This window comes from Microcebus murinus, chromosome 4 (assembly GCF_040939455.1).
Source record: "Microcebus murinus isolate Inina chromosome 4, M.murinus_Inina_mat1.0, whole genome shotgun sequence".
Classification (NCBI taxonomy): domain Eukaryota; kingdom Metazoa; phylum Chordata; class Mammalia; order Primates; family Cheirogaleidae; genus Microcebus; species Microcebus murinus.
The window spans coordinates 87,212,588-87,229,423 of record NC_134107.1 but is presented as its reverse complement, the minus strand read 5'-3'; the positions used below and the strand labels follow the sequence as shown (position 1 = coordinate 87,229,423).

The 16,836-nt window shown below is 36.7% G+C and overlaps 1 pseudogene; it reads right to left on the bottom strand.

Annotated features, from left to right (window-relative positions):
- Nucleotides 1-14,670: 14,670 nt before the first annotated feature.
- LOC105870688 (SNW domain-containing protein 1 pseudogene) lies at nt 14,671-16,242 on the bottom strand (annotated as a pseudogene).
- Between the last annotated feature and the right edge of the window lie 594 nt (nt 16,243-16,836).

Below are 16,836 nucleotides of genomic sequence, written 5' to 3'. Positions count from 1 at the left end.
CAGGCTGGTTTTGAACTCCTGACCTTGAGCAATCCGCCCGCCTCGGCCTCCCAAGAGCTAGGATTACAGGCGTGAGCCACAGCGCCCGGCCATGTTGGCATTTTGTTAAGCATTGAATCTGTAGATTGCTTTGGGCAGTATGTGCATTTTAACAGTATTGATTCTTCCAATTCATGAGCATAAGATGTTTTTCCATTTGTTTGTGTCATCTGTGATTTCTTTTATCAGCATTTTACAGTTTTTCTTGAAGAAGTCTTTCACCTCCTTGGTTAAGTTTATCCCCAGGTATTTTATTACTTTTTTGTAGCTGTTGTAAATGGAGTTGACTTCTTTATTTGGTTCTCAGTTTGATTGTTATTGGTGTATGGAAGTGCTACTAATTTTTGTAAATTGATTTTGTACCCTGAAACTTTGCTGAATTCACTTATCAAATCTAATAGTCCTTTAGAAGATTCTTTAGGGTTTTCTAGGTATAAGATCAGATCATCAGCAAAGAAGAATAATTTGACTTCTTATTTTCCAATTTGGATGCCTTTTATTTCATTTTCTTGCCTGATTGTTCTGGCTAGGACTTGCAGTACTATATTGAATTGGAGTGGTAAACATGGATATCCTTGATGAATTGCTATTGATTTTTAAGGTGTTATGTCTGGAGGCTTTCCTAGCTCCACTCCAGGTCTAAAAGCAATTGAAGGACAATAGTTCTAGCACACACACACACACACACACACACTTCAACATGTATACATGCATACATAAATATGTATATACACATATATTAAAAAATAGAAAACTGTAAAGCAAAGGAAGCTTGAGCTCAATATTTATCTGAAGTATGTCACGCAAGTTTTTATCTTTAAGATGAAAAATTCATTAATCCAAGAAAAAAATACCAGTAAAGAATGGGCAAATAATTCACAGAAGAAATAAAAATGACTAATACATACAAAATAAGTTCTGCCTAACTATTAATCAAAGAAATTTTATGCAAATATGCATCAAGCAATGATACCCATTTTGTCTTATTTAATTAAGATATTTATGTTACGATAATACTTGTGAGAGTGCATGACATTCAAGCTTCTGGTGGGAATGTGACTTTGTACAACCTTATTGTAAAACAATTTTGACACAATGTGTCAAAAAACTTAAAAAATTATTTATAACCTTTGATCCTCTAATTCTACTTCTTTATGGTCTAGCCTAAGTAAAATCTTAATCAGATATAGTAAAAAGTTTGTATATAAAAATATTCATTAATGTTTAGTATTGAAAACACTTTGGAAAAATTGTGTAACAGTAAGAAATTGATTAAATTAATTGGAGTACATTATACAGTCATTAAAAACTAGAGTTTTGAAGGTATTAAGGACTGCAGAATATTCTCATTAAAAATTTGAAAAAAGTTCCAGAACTCACAGTTATGTATAGTATATAATATAAAACTTGTCTCTTCATGTATATAATCAGAAGGATCAAAGAAATGCATCAAAACTTTAACAGTGCTTATCTTTGTGTGATGAATCATAGATTATTTTATACTTTTCTGTAGATTATAAATTATAAGTCATTTTTGTGTTGTACCATATAACTATTAAGAAAGAATACAGATTTTTTATGAAACAAACTGAGAGGCACCTGTAACATAGTGAAATGTATACAGATGGTATTCAATTTCTGATGATTCGAGTTATGGTTTTTTGATTTTATGATGGTGTAAAAGTGATATGTATTTAGTAAGACATCAATAAATTACATGAGATATTTAACCCTTTATTATACAATAGGCTTTGTGTTAGATGATCATGCCCAAATGTAGGCTAATCTAAGTGTTCTGAGCACATTTAAGGTAGGCTAGGCTGAGCTGTGATTTCAGTAGGTTAAGTGTATTAAATGCATTTTTGACTTATGATATTTTAAATTTGCAGTGGGTTTACCAAATATCCCATAGTAATTTAATTCAAGGAGCACCTGTATTTGAGAAGGAGTCATCAAGCCTGGACTTAAAACCATTCAACTCAGTGGCCCAGAGTAAGTTTATCTTCTGAGCCTAATTTTCTCACCTAGAAAATAATCATAGTACTTATAATATATAGTTGTAATAAAAATTAAATGAAGAAAATGAGCCTTGCATACATTAGATATTAAAATATAGGATATTTCCCTATAACAACAAAATTCAAGTAAAATTTGGTTGTATTTTTCTTGTCTTTTTTCCCTCCCTCATATAAAAAAAAAAAACAGTTTGCAAAGGCTTGTCTACTCCTGAATATAATCCTGCATTTTCAAACTGAAGGGAAAACTTGAGTGGAATGTTGTAAAACCTCTATTTTGTATAATTCTTTGTGTTCTCTTTAAGAGCTTGACTAAGCTTAGCAAAATTTACTTATTCGTGCAGAAACTGTTGATTCTTACATGGAAAGACATTGTGGAGAATGAAATGATAAGTAAGGCATATTCGCTGTCATAACAGAAATTTCACTCATGCAACCAACAAACACAAATGTGTTAGGTTCCTTTGGGAGAATGAATGAAATTTTAGAGTTCATAAATTGCTTATGTCTGGAAAAACAGAGAAAGTTTCATGGAAGAAGTTGGTATTTGAGGTAGGACTTAAAGGATTTCTCATATAAATGTTAAAATGTTCCAGAAAGAAAGCATGAATTGAATATTTTGATATATTTAAAATTTTACTTTAACTTCTTATCAGGTAAAATTATGAAAAGTCAAGAAAATTACAGGTATCTTTTATATTCTGTAAACAACTCTAAAAATAATGAGTGGGTCACAGTCTAACATATACTTTGGGCACAGTAAGTTCTCTGTATTGGACAGTGAAATCTGAGTACCAAAGACATCTTTGTCCTATGATAACTTGACGAGAACTGTATCAAAAGACTCCTGTACCAACTAATTTGTTCATACTGACTGACATAGTTAATATAATATTTTTCTGGGTATATAAAATGATTAAAATTTAGCATTTAATAGTTTTTGATAATAATTATGTACATGCTTTTGCATCCTTACTGGCTTGTTTCCTGCCACAATGTTTCACTTTTTTCTTTTTAAATTGTTAGACTTCCTTGTATACCATTATCTGTCTTCAGTTTGTTTTATTCACTTTGATATCTGGTGTTAATAGACTTTTTGCCATCATCACATGCAAGAAGTTGTATGATGTTGAACTCAATCTTGTGATTTCCAGAATATCATTTGAAGGATTTAACCTGCTGTTAGTGCCAGGAAAGTTATATTTATCATTGGTTCAGCTTGAGAAATTTGATGTTTCTTCTAAACTGCTGAAAAAACAAGTGAGCTTGCTAATAATGTTGTATAGTATATTCAATAATCTGCCAGCAAAAATGATAAAATGCATACATTTAATGCAGAAATAACTGATTAGCAGGCCCAAAGTCAAAACATTATTTCATATGAGTACAAACAAAAAGACATGCAGTATTAATAGGGGAAGGGATGAAAGTTAATATCCAACAGAATTTTCTCTGCTTGGTACCCTGTACTCTCTGTAAAGTTGGTTTTCAATGTTAAAGATTTGACCAGAGCTGTCTACTTAGAATGATTGTGGATTCGGAGATTTGAGCTTATTTTCCCATAGAGGAAAACTAATCTGGAAAAAAGTAAATAAAACAAAGAAAATCCACCTATTGAGGGTATAGAAGATCTCATAAGGCATTGAAAATCCAGGAGAGATGATCATCCAAAGTAAGTCTAATGTGGGTATCACTTTTCCCCTGGGGAGAATCCCTGATTCTGGAAGCCAGGCAGCAGCATTACCTTATCTGCAGTAGTCTGATTATTGAGATAATCACAAAGATATGCCTAATTTCAATGAGAGGAGAAATAGATTCCCCATTTTGCTGGGGGAGTGATGAGTACCAGAGGACTATGTAGAACTGAAAATACCTTTGCATAGGTTTTTGGAAAATATAATCTGTTATGTGGGGTAAATGGAGTTAAAGTGTTCAAAGTCTTTGCAGTGAAGACAAAGGTACCCATTAACATTCGACTTTGAAAGGTCAAGGATACATGGTAGAATTGCTTGGATAACTACCATCAGAACAATTAAAAAAGTATATCGCTACTAAGATAACAGGGAATATGTAATAACAAAAGTAGATAAGGGATAGAGAAGAACAGATGCATAGTTAAACGGAAACCCTTTAGTAAAATGGCAGTTTTACATCTAAATGTATCAACAAAGATTGTCAGTCTGAATTAAAAAAGACAATCACCAAATTTAACCAAAGGTTTTCTGTGATGTCTGGAGCTGAGAAACAAAGTTAATGATTTTGGCCTTTGCAATTTGGCCTCCTTCCATTACCCACAGTTTATTAATTAAGGGTAGAGTCAAATTAGCAAATATTTACTAAGTAGCTATTATAAGCAACATACTGTTGGGCAAAGTGAAAATGTGAAGAGTAATGGGCTTTTCATCTTCAATGAGATTAAAGATTTGAGAAGTTAAACTTTGAAAACTTAATCATGTTAAAATATTTATTTAATATTTTAAGGCCAGGTTCACGCCTCTAATCCTAGCACTTTGGGAGGCTGAGGCTAGAGGATTGTTGAGCCCAGGAGTTTGAGGTTGTGGTGAGCTGTGATGATGCCACCGCACTCTAACACAGACAACAGAAGGAGACCCTGTCTCCAAAGACAAACAAAAATTAACTAAAGAACAGTTAAAGAACTTGCATACCATTTCAACAGATCTCAGAGCAATGAGAAGTTGTTCAAGTTGCTACAGTTTTAGAAAACTGGAATTTCAAATGAGTTAATGAATAAAATTTGGCCAGAGAGTTGCTAGGGTATGAGTGGAATAGTGTGAGAAAAGGTACAAAGGTGGAAAACGTACAAGGTACATTTGGAAGACAACAAGTAAACAAAATGTCTGCAAGAGTCATTTGGGGGATTCTGAGGAGATAAGAATATTTGGAAAGGTTTGGGACAAATTTTGGAAACTTTCAGAAGTCTAAGTAATTATGGCTCTTTCCTTTCAATATTGTGGCATTAGTACAGATTTTTTTTAAAAGTAGTAAGCTACTTGAAGTAGTGTTTTAGACAACTAATCTGGAAGGGAGTATGTAATATTCAGGAAGGCCATTTAAAAGGACTTGTAGTTGTCTTTTTATAATGAAATAAGGGCTGGAATAAGTTGCTATTTTGGCCAAACATTCCACAGACTTATTTATGTAAAGATGAAGGAACAACTACTACTAAGGTACTAAAAAGGAAAAGAGTTATAGGATTCTTTTAGAGATACTCATCTGTGCCTCTTCAATACATGCAACATTTTCTCTGTCCAGGTAGGGAAAAATCTGGAAGAGACTTCTGTTCTTTCTATGGTATTTATAAAGAGTAGCAGTTAAAAGAAATGAAATCTCCTACACTCTTTCCTTTTATTGTTTGTATTTTGTATCATTAAAATGGGTAGCTTATAGTAATTGAGACAGAATCCGTGAACTCTGGACCTTAACATAACTGTAGAGTTAGCTTTTGGACAGAAATGTTGATCTCTTCCTTGAGTTTAACATTCCCAGAAGTTTTGGCCTCTTAAACATCTTTATAAAAATTGATAAAACTTTGGAATCTTTCAGCAGTGACTTTCAAATATCATATTCTCTACTAGTAAAAAGGACATTTTAAAAATGATTTCTTGTTATCTCTCAGCTCCAGAATCATCATCTAGGATTTATCTCTCAGAAATATGCAGTAACAGAGTTTATTGCACAGTTAGCTTTCCATCAATTTTACCTTTCAAATTGGTAGTCTCCATTAAGACATATTTTAATGATAAACAGTAAGATATGTCAACTTTCCTCTTAGTTATCTTATATGTACTGAATATTAAAGTGTTGATCATCATTACACAATCATCATATTTCATTATAATTACTGTAATCTAGTGTAACTCAATGTCAGACTGCCTGCGGATGCTGTATACAAATTAATAACTGAATATAATCGTGTGTATTTTAGGCTTCTAAATAAGCAACCCACTTCAACTTATTTTCCTTTTCCACTAATCTATGAATTCCTATTTGGAAGCATCATGGTATAATGTAAAGAACATTGGCATTGGATTGATGTAGTCAAATATTAATAATTATGTGGCCTTATGCACATTATTTAAGTGCCCTGGTATACTTATTAGGAGGCAGGCATAATGCAAGACTCTGGGAATGAAACACAAAGAGGATAGAACTTGGCTTGAAGGTGCCTAGAGACAGCAAAGAGTAGAGTGTAGCAAGCAAAATCTCAGAAATCTGTCAAATTTACATGAATTAACGTGTATCCAGTGTACAGAATAACAAAGACAAGCTTGTAACTATTGATTCTCCCTTTTCAAATGTTCCCTATTTGACTTCTTTACAGCAGACCTGATTCCATATAGTGATAATTTGGTATATTCCAAATTGCCTTGGTAAGTGGAGTTTTGCTGAATACGAAGTCTTATGTGGGTCAAGGTTTGAGTCTGAACTGTTCTATCTATGCATTCTCCTTAATATGCAACTTGGGTTTCACCAAAGAGAAGTAGTTTTTCAAATATCTAATAGATTTCCTGCTTATTTGAATTTAACAAATTAATCATCTGCTTTTCTTTTGAATGTAACTCAAGGGAATAAAGAACAGGCATCACTGCGATGCATTAAATTATTAGCTGGCATAATTTTTGAGAATGTCTGTACAACCATACAAGGTGTTTATAATACTTAAAGGATCCTAATTTTCTAGCAAGTGGGAAATAAATTGCTCATTTTTAAAAAGATTTTGCTGAAATATTTTAAGCTCTTACGGTCTGTTAAATTTCATCTCAAATATTCTAAATGAGAACCAAATGGGCCACCAGCGAATCAGGATAAAGGAATTTCAGTGCTCATGATAGCATATTATATTCTATTAGAAGATGAAAACTATTTCCTCTCAAGGGGGTGACTATAATTTAAAATTATGAACTATTCTTTGAATTCAAAGATCTGCCTGCAATAAGACATAATACTTGAATAGTTCATCTAGCTATTAATACTTATTTATCTGGCATTAGAGCTCAAAGTGTGCCTGGGCCCAAAAGAACTTAGACATATATTAATATAAAATATAGCCATAATTAATAAACATTGATATAAGCATGGCTTTATTTTAAAATGCAGTTCGTGGTAGAGAATGGAGCTTGTTTCATCAGCATACAAGAAAACATTAAATAAAAATATATGCATATATAAGTTTTCTCTATATTTACTTAAATCTCTCCCTTTTGGAAAAAATATTCTGTCTTTTAAATAATGATAATTGAATATGATCTAGTAGAATATTGTTAAGGTAACTTACTAGCAACATCTTAAGGGCTAACCTTCTGAAATCGTTATAACAGCAAGTAAAAAGTAAGCAAGAGCAGAATTGCATACATTTTTGTGCTGAGCATTTGGTTTCCCTCTCCAAAAGAATATCACTGGGATTCACAAATTTTATGATACATAACCTGTATTTTCACACAAACTGGTAACTTTTCAAGGGAGAAATCTGATAGGTATTTCTTTAACCAAATCATCAAACTTAGCATTTCCAACATGATGGGATAAAATATTGTTCTTTACCTCTGAATGTGATACATTGAAAAGTTCACAACATCATCTAAATAATGTTCTGGGAAAATTTTTTTTTTTTACCTAAATCTACTCATCAGAAAACTATCCAAATATCATGAGATATTGTAAAACAAGCAGCCCACTTTCTTCAAAAGTGTCAGTAGTGTAAGAGACACAAGGGGCTGGTGAACTGATTAGAGGAGACTAAGAAATATGACAACTAGGCCGGGCGCTGTGGCTCACGCCTGTAATCCTAGCTCTTGGGAGGCCGAGGCGGGCGGATTGCTCAAGGTCAGGAGTTCAAAACCAGCCTGAGCAAGAGCGAGACCCCGTCTCTACTATAAATAGAAAGAAATTAATTGGCCAACTGATATATATATAAAAAATTAGCCGGGCATGGTGGCGCATGCCTGTAGTCCCAGCTACCCGGGAGGCTGAGGCAGAAGGATCACTCGAGCCCAGGAGTTTGAGGTTGCTGTGAGCTAGGCTGACGCCACGGCACTCACTCTAGCCTGGGCAACAAAGTGAGACTCTGTCTCAAAAAAAAAAAAAAAAAAAAAAAAAAAGAAATATGACAACTAAAGTCAATGTGTGATTTTTGATTAATTCCCAGATAATAAAATGAAAATAAAACAGCTATAAAAGGACATTCTTGGAAAAATTGGCAAAATTTGAACATGGACTGACTGTATCTTAGATACTAGGTTTAACAAAAATTCAACGTTAAATTTCTTGAGTGTGATCATTACATTGTGTTTATGTAGGTATGCAAGAGAATATTTTATTTCTTTGGAGATGCACCCTGAAGTATTTAGGGATGAAGTGTCAAAGTCCATAAGTAGTTCTGAAATGATTGAGAGAAAAATATTTATGTATACAGAGAAGTAAAGAAAATGAGGCAGAATGTTAAAGCCAGTGAATATAAGGGAACAGCAAATAAATGTTCAATTTGTTATTCTTACAACATTTTGAATGTGTAAAAATTTTCAAAATAGGCTGGGCGTGGTGGCTCACGCCTGTAATCCTAGCTCTCTGGGAGGCCGAGGTGGGCGGATTGCTCAAAGTCAGGAGTTCGAAACCAGCCTGAGCAAGAGCGAGACCCCGTCTCTACTATAAATAGAAAGAAATTAATTGGCCAACTAATATATATATAGAACAAATTAGCCGGGCATGGTGGCACATGCCTGTAGTCCCAGCTACTCGGGAGGCTGAGGCAGCAGGATTGCTTGAGCCCAGGAGTTTGAGGTTGCTGTGAGCTAGGCTGATGCCATGGCACTCACTCTAGCCTGGGCAACATAGCAAGACTCTGTCTCAAAAAAAAATATTTTTTTTTTCAAAATAAAAAATTTGGAAAACATTTGCAAATCAGAGAAAATTAGATTGGGTAAACGACAAAGTACTATGAGTCCTGTTGTTATCAATCTTATCAGACTCAATTCTCATTTTCATAACAAATAGTTTTTACCATCATCTTTACTATCTGGATGAAATTCATAGATAATAAAACCTACTTACACACATAATTTAAAAAATTGATATAACATCCTAACTATAACATAAAAGAACAAAAGATCATGTTCTTCAATAGGCTAATTCTTGGGCACAACTATAGTATTAGAATAATGCCCCCACAAATTTCCAGAATTTTCTCTATGAGGTGGTACTATCTCTGCTATGAATAACTGGTTTAACTGTTTGCTAGTGTAGCAGTGATATTTCCCTGGAACATCACTGAGATTGAAACATGTATGCTGAATGGGTGAGAAGGCCCTTGAGATACCAATCTGTATGCATTAACTTGCCTGAAGCTTTTGAGTTTTGGGCTATATTGGGAGGGAGAACTAGTGGGTGCATGAGTTGCAGATGAAGTGTGGAAAAGGTTATAGGGTGTCTTGGTTCCCATAGATTTTGTTTAAATTCCATGGAGGAATGAGGTCCTAGGTAAAAGCTGAAGAAGCTGTTTTATGCTAAGGTTTCTGAGGGAGATGTGGGCACCAATGTGTTATTTGTGTTTTGATAGGTTGACAGCAAAGCTGAATGCAATTTATTTTGTCTCCCCTGGTTTCTTAAAATGATGCCCTGGAGGAAGATTTTCCCATGCCCTGGATGAAACTTGGCAGGCTCATAGCTTTTCTGATTACTATTAGGTAACATGTGTTACCTAATAGCAGGTGTTTCTAAGTCGCCCTGATTCCGTAATTTAAAATGTTTAGTTCAATATATTAGAAAAGGCTTCGTTCTAAGGTAAAGACTTCTGTTTCCTTCCTGTTCTTCAGTTAAAATCTATAGTGAGTAGCCCCCTACCTCCCTGGAAGAGGGTGTGGTTGACCTGTTTTTCCCCTTAATTTTTTTCCCCTCCCTTTCACTGGCTACTCTTGTTTCTGACTGCTCCAGAGGGAGTCATAACTTGGCGTGGGAAAGGGGAGAGGAGGCCAGAGAGTTTCACTGAATAGGTCTTAAGATGACTTCAGATTCTCTGGGCCTGGCAGCTGTTGAAAGCTGACCCGTGGCTGCTTCTGTGGCGTGCTGGAGGTCCCCCTGCAGGTCCCACTGAAAGCTCTCTGTGCAGGCTGGAGGGGGAGGAAGTAATTGTCCTTTTGCTCTTTCCCTCACAGCATCCGGGCTCTGTAAATCATTTAGGCTAGAACACGGTAAGTGCTCAGTAACTTGTAGCTATTACTGTTATCCTTCCCATTTCTGTGGAGAACAAATTGCTGCTTTTATATACCTTGAGGTTTGGCAGATTTGGGCACATCAGAAATTTCCTTGGAATGGATGTCAGCATTCTTTATGGTAGGCACCCCAAACTCTAGCAGTAGTAAAGCACCCTCCATGCCTTCGTAGGCAGCAGACATCAGCCAGGAGACTGGAGTAGTAGAGATGACAAGATGGACTGCGAGTATCTGAGATGTAACCAGGTGAGACTGCAAAAGCAGAAGTCTTGCTTGACCCTGCTGTGGGCAGTTCCAGCAAAATCTCTTTTATTACTGAGAAGATGAGCCCAACATTCCCACAGCCAGTGATTCAAAGCAAAGAGCGGAGATTATCAGATTTCATAAGACATAGAATTGTGTTTTCTCTTGTTAAGGGAGAAATACTGAAATGGTTAGAATGGTTTCAGCTGCAAGCAGACTACCTAAGTAACAGTGAATTATGAAACAAAGATTTTAAATTATCTAACATAACAAGAAGTCTGGGAGAAGGCAACTGCTTGTGTTGTTTGACTTACTGCATGCTGTTAGGGTCAGCCTCTCAGCAATCCTTGCAGCCTTGCATCTTGGGCACAAAATGTTTTCTGCCTTTTCAGGCATCAGGTCTGCATTGAATGCAGGAAGAAGTGGGAAGAGTTGATGTCAGTCACATCTGTGCTTTAAGAAAGCTCAAGTTTTCTAGAACCACCCCCTAGCCTATCAAGACCTCTGCTTGCATTTTATTCATCAAGACAGTGTCACACGGCCACCACCACTTGCTGTAAAGGAGGTTGGGAAGCCTTTCTGGTGCCACGGGTGAGAGTGAACAGATGTTGTGTTCATTAACAAAGTCTGCCACAGATGCTGTCACCTTCATTTGGGTGTGAATATCATTCTGAATTCTTCAGAAGACCAAGATCCCAGCAAATCTAAACAGGCTTCAGATATTCTCTCAAAATTTAGAGAAATATGGATAGAAACTATAAAAGAAAATCAATATGGAATTACAATTTAGAAGTTCCAGAAGGAAAGACTGAGGGAGATAGAGGGCAAGCAACAATCTGTTAAATAGTGACACAAGCTCTCTGAACTGAAGACAGATCATCAGATCCAAAGAGCTCCCAAACAGGAGGTAAAAATAATAGATATTAACCTAGAGTTGACACTCTCGAACTTCAAATTTTAAGGAGAAAATATCTAGTAAGTCAGGCTGAGGAAAGTATAATATTAACACAAGAAGTAGAATTATGTAGGCATCAGACTTCTCCACGATATTAAAGTGTAGAAGACTGAAACAACAGCTATGGATTTTTGAGAGAAAATATTGATTTGATGATTTCTAAACGCAAAGACTTCACAAATAATTTTTGTATATGCAAGACTTTTAAATATTTCACATACTTTCATGAAAAAGATTACTCCAAAAATTTTATTAAGTTGAACAAGAAATGCACAAAAAATAGACAATGAAAGACACAATGGAAAATAAGTCACTAAAAGTTAGACTTTATGCCTAAGTAACTTTTTTGGTTTTGAAACATTTAAGTATTCTTCAACTAGGAAATATATAGATTAACATTTATATGATTAATATCTGAGATATTTAAAAGAAAAATTGTGAAGGGCAGAGTGGGAGGATGGGAAGAGGGAGGAAATAAATCAGCTAAATTTTTAATGGAATTGAATGGAATAAAATTATTAATGTGGTATTCACAGACTCTCTCCTCTCCCCCAGCGCACATATGAAAATACTGTCTTGCTTGCCAGATTTTCCCCCTGCCTTATGTTACCGCCAAATTGTTTCCTGTATTTTGGTGGCATATAATTGGAAGATGCACAGCAAAGGACATGTCCAGAGATGCTGATGGAGGGGGTCTGGGGCTGGAAGAAAACAGAGATAGGAGAAGTCAAAAGTTGCCCAGAGTGCGGTGGATAAATTTAAGGATTTTTTCGCCCTTTGAGGTTTGAGTTGGTGAATAAGAAGCTCTAGAGCAGGGGTCCTCAAACTACAGCCCGTGGGCCACATGCAGCCCGCAGAGGACATTTATTCGGCCTGCCGGGTGTTATTGCCGCTGCTGCCTGTCCTGCTAAGCAGCTGACTCGTCCCAGGCCCACAGTGCACATGTGTGGAATGTGCGCCGCACTCTCCAACGGCCCTCCAACGGTCTGAGGGACAGTGAATTGGCCCCCTGTTTTAAAAGTTTGAGGACCCCTGCTGTAGAGAGTGTGGGAGATTAGAAAATTGAATAGACGAGGAAAGGAGATTCAAGAGGTGTGCATGAGGGTTATGCATCCAAACCTCTCTACACCCTTTGAAAGATGAAAGAAGATGCAAGTCCTTTCTTAAGACTGTTGAGGTTTAAAAAAAATTTTTTTTTATTTTGGCATATTACGGGGGTACACTGTTTAGGTTATGTATATTGCCTTTGCCCCACCTGAGTCAGAGCTTCAAGCATGTCCATCCCCCAGATGGTGCACACTGTACCCATTAGGTGTGAATATACTCATCCCCTTCTCCCCCCTCTCATCTGCCCGACACCCGATGAAAGTTTTTCCTATGTGTGCTCTTAAGTGTTGATCAGTTAATACCAATTTGAAGGTTGAGTACATGTGGTGCTTGTTTTACCATTCTTGGGATACTTCACTTAGTAGAATGGATTCCAGCTCTATCTAGGATAATACAAGAGGTACTATATCTCCATTGTTTTTTGTGGCTGAGTAGAACTCCATGGTATACATATACCACATTTTATTAATCCACTCATGTGTTGATGGGCACGTGGGTTTTTTCCACATCTTTACAATTGTGAATTGTGCTGCTATAAACATTCTAGTGCAGATGCCTTTTTTATAGAATGTCTTTTGTTCTTTTGGGTAGATGCCCAGTAATGGGGTTGCTGGATCAAATGGTTGTTCTACTTGTATCTCTTTGAGGTATCTCCATATTGCTTTCCACAGAGGTTGTACTAGTTTTCAGTCCCACCAGCAGTGTTTGTGTGTTCCTATCTCTCCACATTCATGCCAGCATTTATTATTTGGGGACTTTTTGATGAAGGCCATTCTCACTGGAGATAAGTGATATCTCATTGTGGTTTTGATTTGCATTTCCCTGATGATTAGAGATGTTGAGCATCTTTTCATATGTTTGTTGGCAATGAATCTTAAAACACAGTTAACATTCGATAATGTTTGCTTTATAATGCTGTGCAGAAAATGAACCACAATGATTACAGCTTCTTGTCTACAATTGTGGACTGAAAGTGCAGTTTCCAGCTGAAATTTAGACTAAAGTCATTGCTTTGTCACCTGAGTCAAGAGCACCTTATTACCATGACTAACAGACTTTACAGTAACAGTGGAAAAGAGAAGAGCCACGATCTCCAGCTGGCATAACACCAGAAATGTCCTGGTGGTTGTGCTGAAGTCTGAGTTGTAAATCATGTTTCACTTGGGGATAGATGTGCCAGCTGCAGAACTAAACTTATGTAGTGCTATGCAACTTCGCTAAATTTAGAAAGTCTAAAGGAATCCTTTAAGAAATGGTGCAATGAAAAGTATGTTTTATTGCAATACCCACAGATCCCCAGTTTCTCAAGCAGTTAGACCTCTGTGAATCCTCAGAGGGAGCCAAGCCAGATCTGAATAACTTACACCTCAGCTGACCAACTCCTCATGCCAGACCCAGATCCCACAGGGACATGGCAATGGCATATAGACTGAATTTAGGATCAGTGGTAGGCTATTTTCCAGAAATGGAAAGTAATATGTCAGAGACTGAGGGAAAGTACTTTGCTTTATGATTAGAGAAAGTTCAAGGACGAACAGGATTCAGCAGCAGAAAGGTGTTTCTATCCTAAGGTTTCTCTCTTCTTTTCTTTTCCTTATCTTTTTTTTATCTAAATGGTTTTATTTGAAACAATAGTTGCACCAAGGAAGAGCTTACTTTCCCCACTCCGAATTAAAACAGCACAGTGGGAGGGAAAAATCATTTGGTAGGACAGTTCCAATATGTGAATATTCTCCTACTCATCATGGTTGGGGTAACTTTATTCATAAGCAGTTCTTTGTACACAAAATGTTAACCCCAGACTTCTAGTGTCACACAAAAGGAAGTGGTCTTAATTTTGTATGTGGGGCAGTATGTTCTATAAATGCCAAAAGGTGGGAGAAGCACAAACACAGCTCATTCTTTAAAAAAACTAATTCAAAGTAGAATTTTCTGTTCTCCCTTTCTACTGAAACAAAAAGTAGTTTCTGGGATGTGACACCCAGATTTGGTTTTTATCCTGACCATTTACAAAGTATTCCTCATATGACTTGCATTATTAGGGTTATGGAAAATAATAGTTCATTCACTTTGAAGAGACATGTGTCTACTCCTTCTTCCTCTTCTTGTCTTCATGCTCATGTTCCTTGGGGCAGCTGCCATCTGAAGGTCTTTTAGAGCCACTATTTGGCTTCTTCCAAAAACTTGTCCAAACCAAAGGATCTTCCTCAAACTGAACTGGTCCTTCTCTGCCAACAGTCTGAACCAGAAAATTCCTGGTCAGGAACAAATCTGTTGGTCTTTATTTTGGCTTCTAGGTCATCACCATACATGTCCTTGTCCAGATTTTTACTGGGCTTATAAATACTGTGGGCCATATCTTTAACACCTCTCTAGGCTTGATCATAAACATTGTAAATTTCATCTTCTCCACCTGCAAATCCACGTCCATACCCTTGGATTGGTTGAAGAGCCTTTGGTCGTACTGAACTTCATTGGAAGTCGAAGGTTGAGCACACCAAGAGCAATGACTTCACTGATATCCCGATTTTCATTTCTCTAAAGTTTCGACCTCTTATCAGGAGCTGCCCTGGAAAGATTCCACTTACAATGTCTTTCTTTTCACCTGTCATGCAGGATTTCATCCCTCTCATGTCCTCTTTTTCCACGTAGGTTTTCATCCCAGCTCTCCTCTCCCTGGCTTTCTGGGACATTTCTCTAAGTTTCTCTTCATGTTTCTCCTTTTCTTTCTGAGCCATTTTTCTCTCCACTTGGCATGCATTCATAAGCCTTCCAATTAGCAATGCAGAGAGCTTCAGCCAGTTTGGCGAAATTTATTTGTGTGTACTGTCTGTAGTCCTCTTCCATCAGCAGCTAGATGTTTATCTAATAGATCATATAAGCCTTTGCATTTTTCCAGTTAGAAATACAAGGAGGAATCTCCCACTCATGTTGTTCCCTTGCAGTCATCTTTTGGCTAGGAGAATGCATGACAGGTGTAGGAGTAGTAGGTGTTCCTGGGGAATTTTCTTATTGATCTTGAACCTTGGAGACTCCATTGGATCTTTCTGCATTTCTACCATGTGAATAACACTCTGCTTAGCTCCAGAGTTGAAACCCATTCCTTGCTGAAATGGTGTGTATCCAGATACACTGTGCAGAAGCCAGTTTATTAGCTGTTCCAACTGGCATGACTGTGGCAACCTTCTGCTACACAGATTTTTCTAAGGCTACCCCCTGTCTTTTCTGTTACCTCTTTAATAGCTTCTTCATAGGGTCTTTGCAGGGCTAGGTCATCTCTATTCATAACCTCCTTTGGAACCAGGGCAGTGTATTTGCTATAAATGATCTTGCCTTTTGACTATTATTGTTGAGCAATTGCATCATGCTTAATTTTTCCTTCAGGATCCACCTGAATGGCCAGTGCATTTGACATTTTTTTCTTTCATCCCATATCCAGTGGATACTGGGCCACATAAATCTCTGGAAAAGCACCCCCATCTCCAAAATCCTCTAATAACCAAGGTATCCAGCCTTGCCGATACCCGTATGGGGCAGGTTCTCTTTGGAAAGAGACTCATGAGGTTTGCTGTGATCTCTGGGATTTTGCCTTTTCTTCGGCCTTAAACTGGTCATGAGCTGGTTGAGTAGGTGTAAGTAAAAAGCTGGTGAGCACCATCTTCTTCCACTTCTTCCCCTAAGGTTTCTTAGGCTGTAAAGAACTGAGCTTTAGGTATGAGTTGACTCAGAAAAGATGACCATTGAGCAGTGTTTGTTAAACTCAAGGTGGTCCAGAGACTGGGCCACATTGGCCACCATTTCAATAGGGTTATAGATACTGTGTTATTTGGGATATTGGTATGTTCAATGATTTTTTTAAAACATTAAGATAATTATAAAAATGCTAGTAAAGTCATCTCACTAGCTCCACTGGAAAATTTCTGGAGCCAACTTTAATTTGGCTTTAGAGTTGGTTCTCTGTAAAGATTAATACCCCCTAGATCATCATGAGAGGAAACCAGAGAGTGAAAACAGTAACTATAAATGCCAGGAAGGTAAAGCCTAAATAAGGAAGAGCCTCCATGTGGAGTTGAAGCTGCAGATGTTCTTTTAACCGAACATCTATGGGATCTGGTCAGCCTTACAAGTGGGTTCCAAGTGGTGACCACATGAAAGAGTATAGAGAACAAACAATATTTTAGGGGATAAGTAATGCTTAAAATGTTATATGGTGTAAGTTATAATTTGCATTAGTGCTTCCTCTGATTTACTA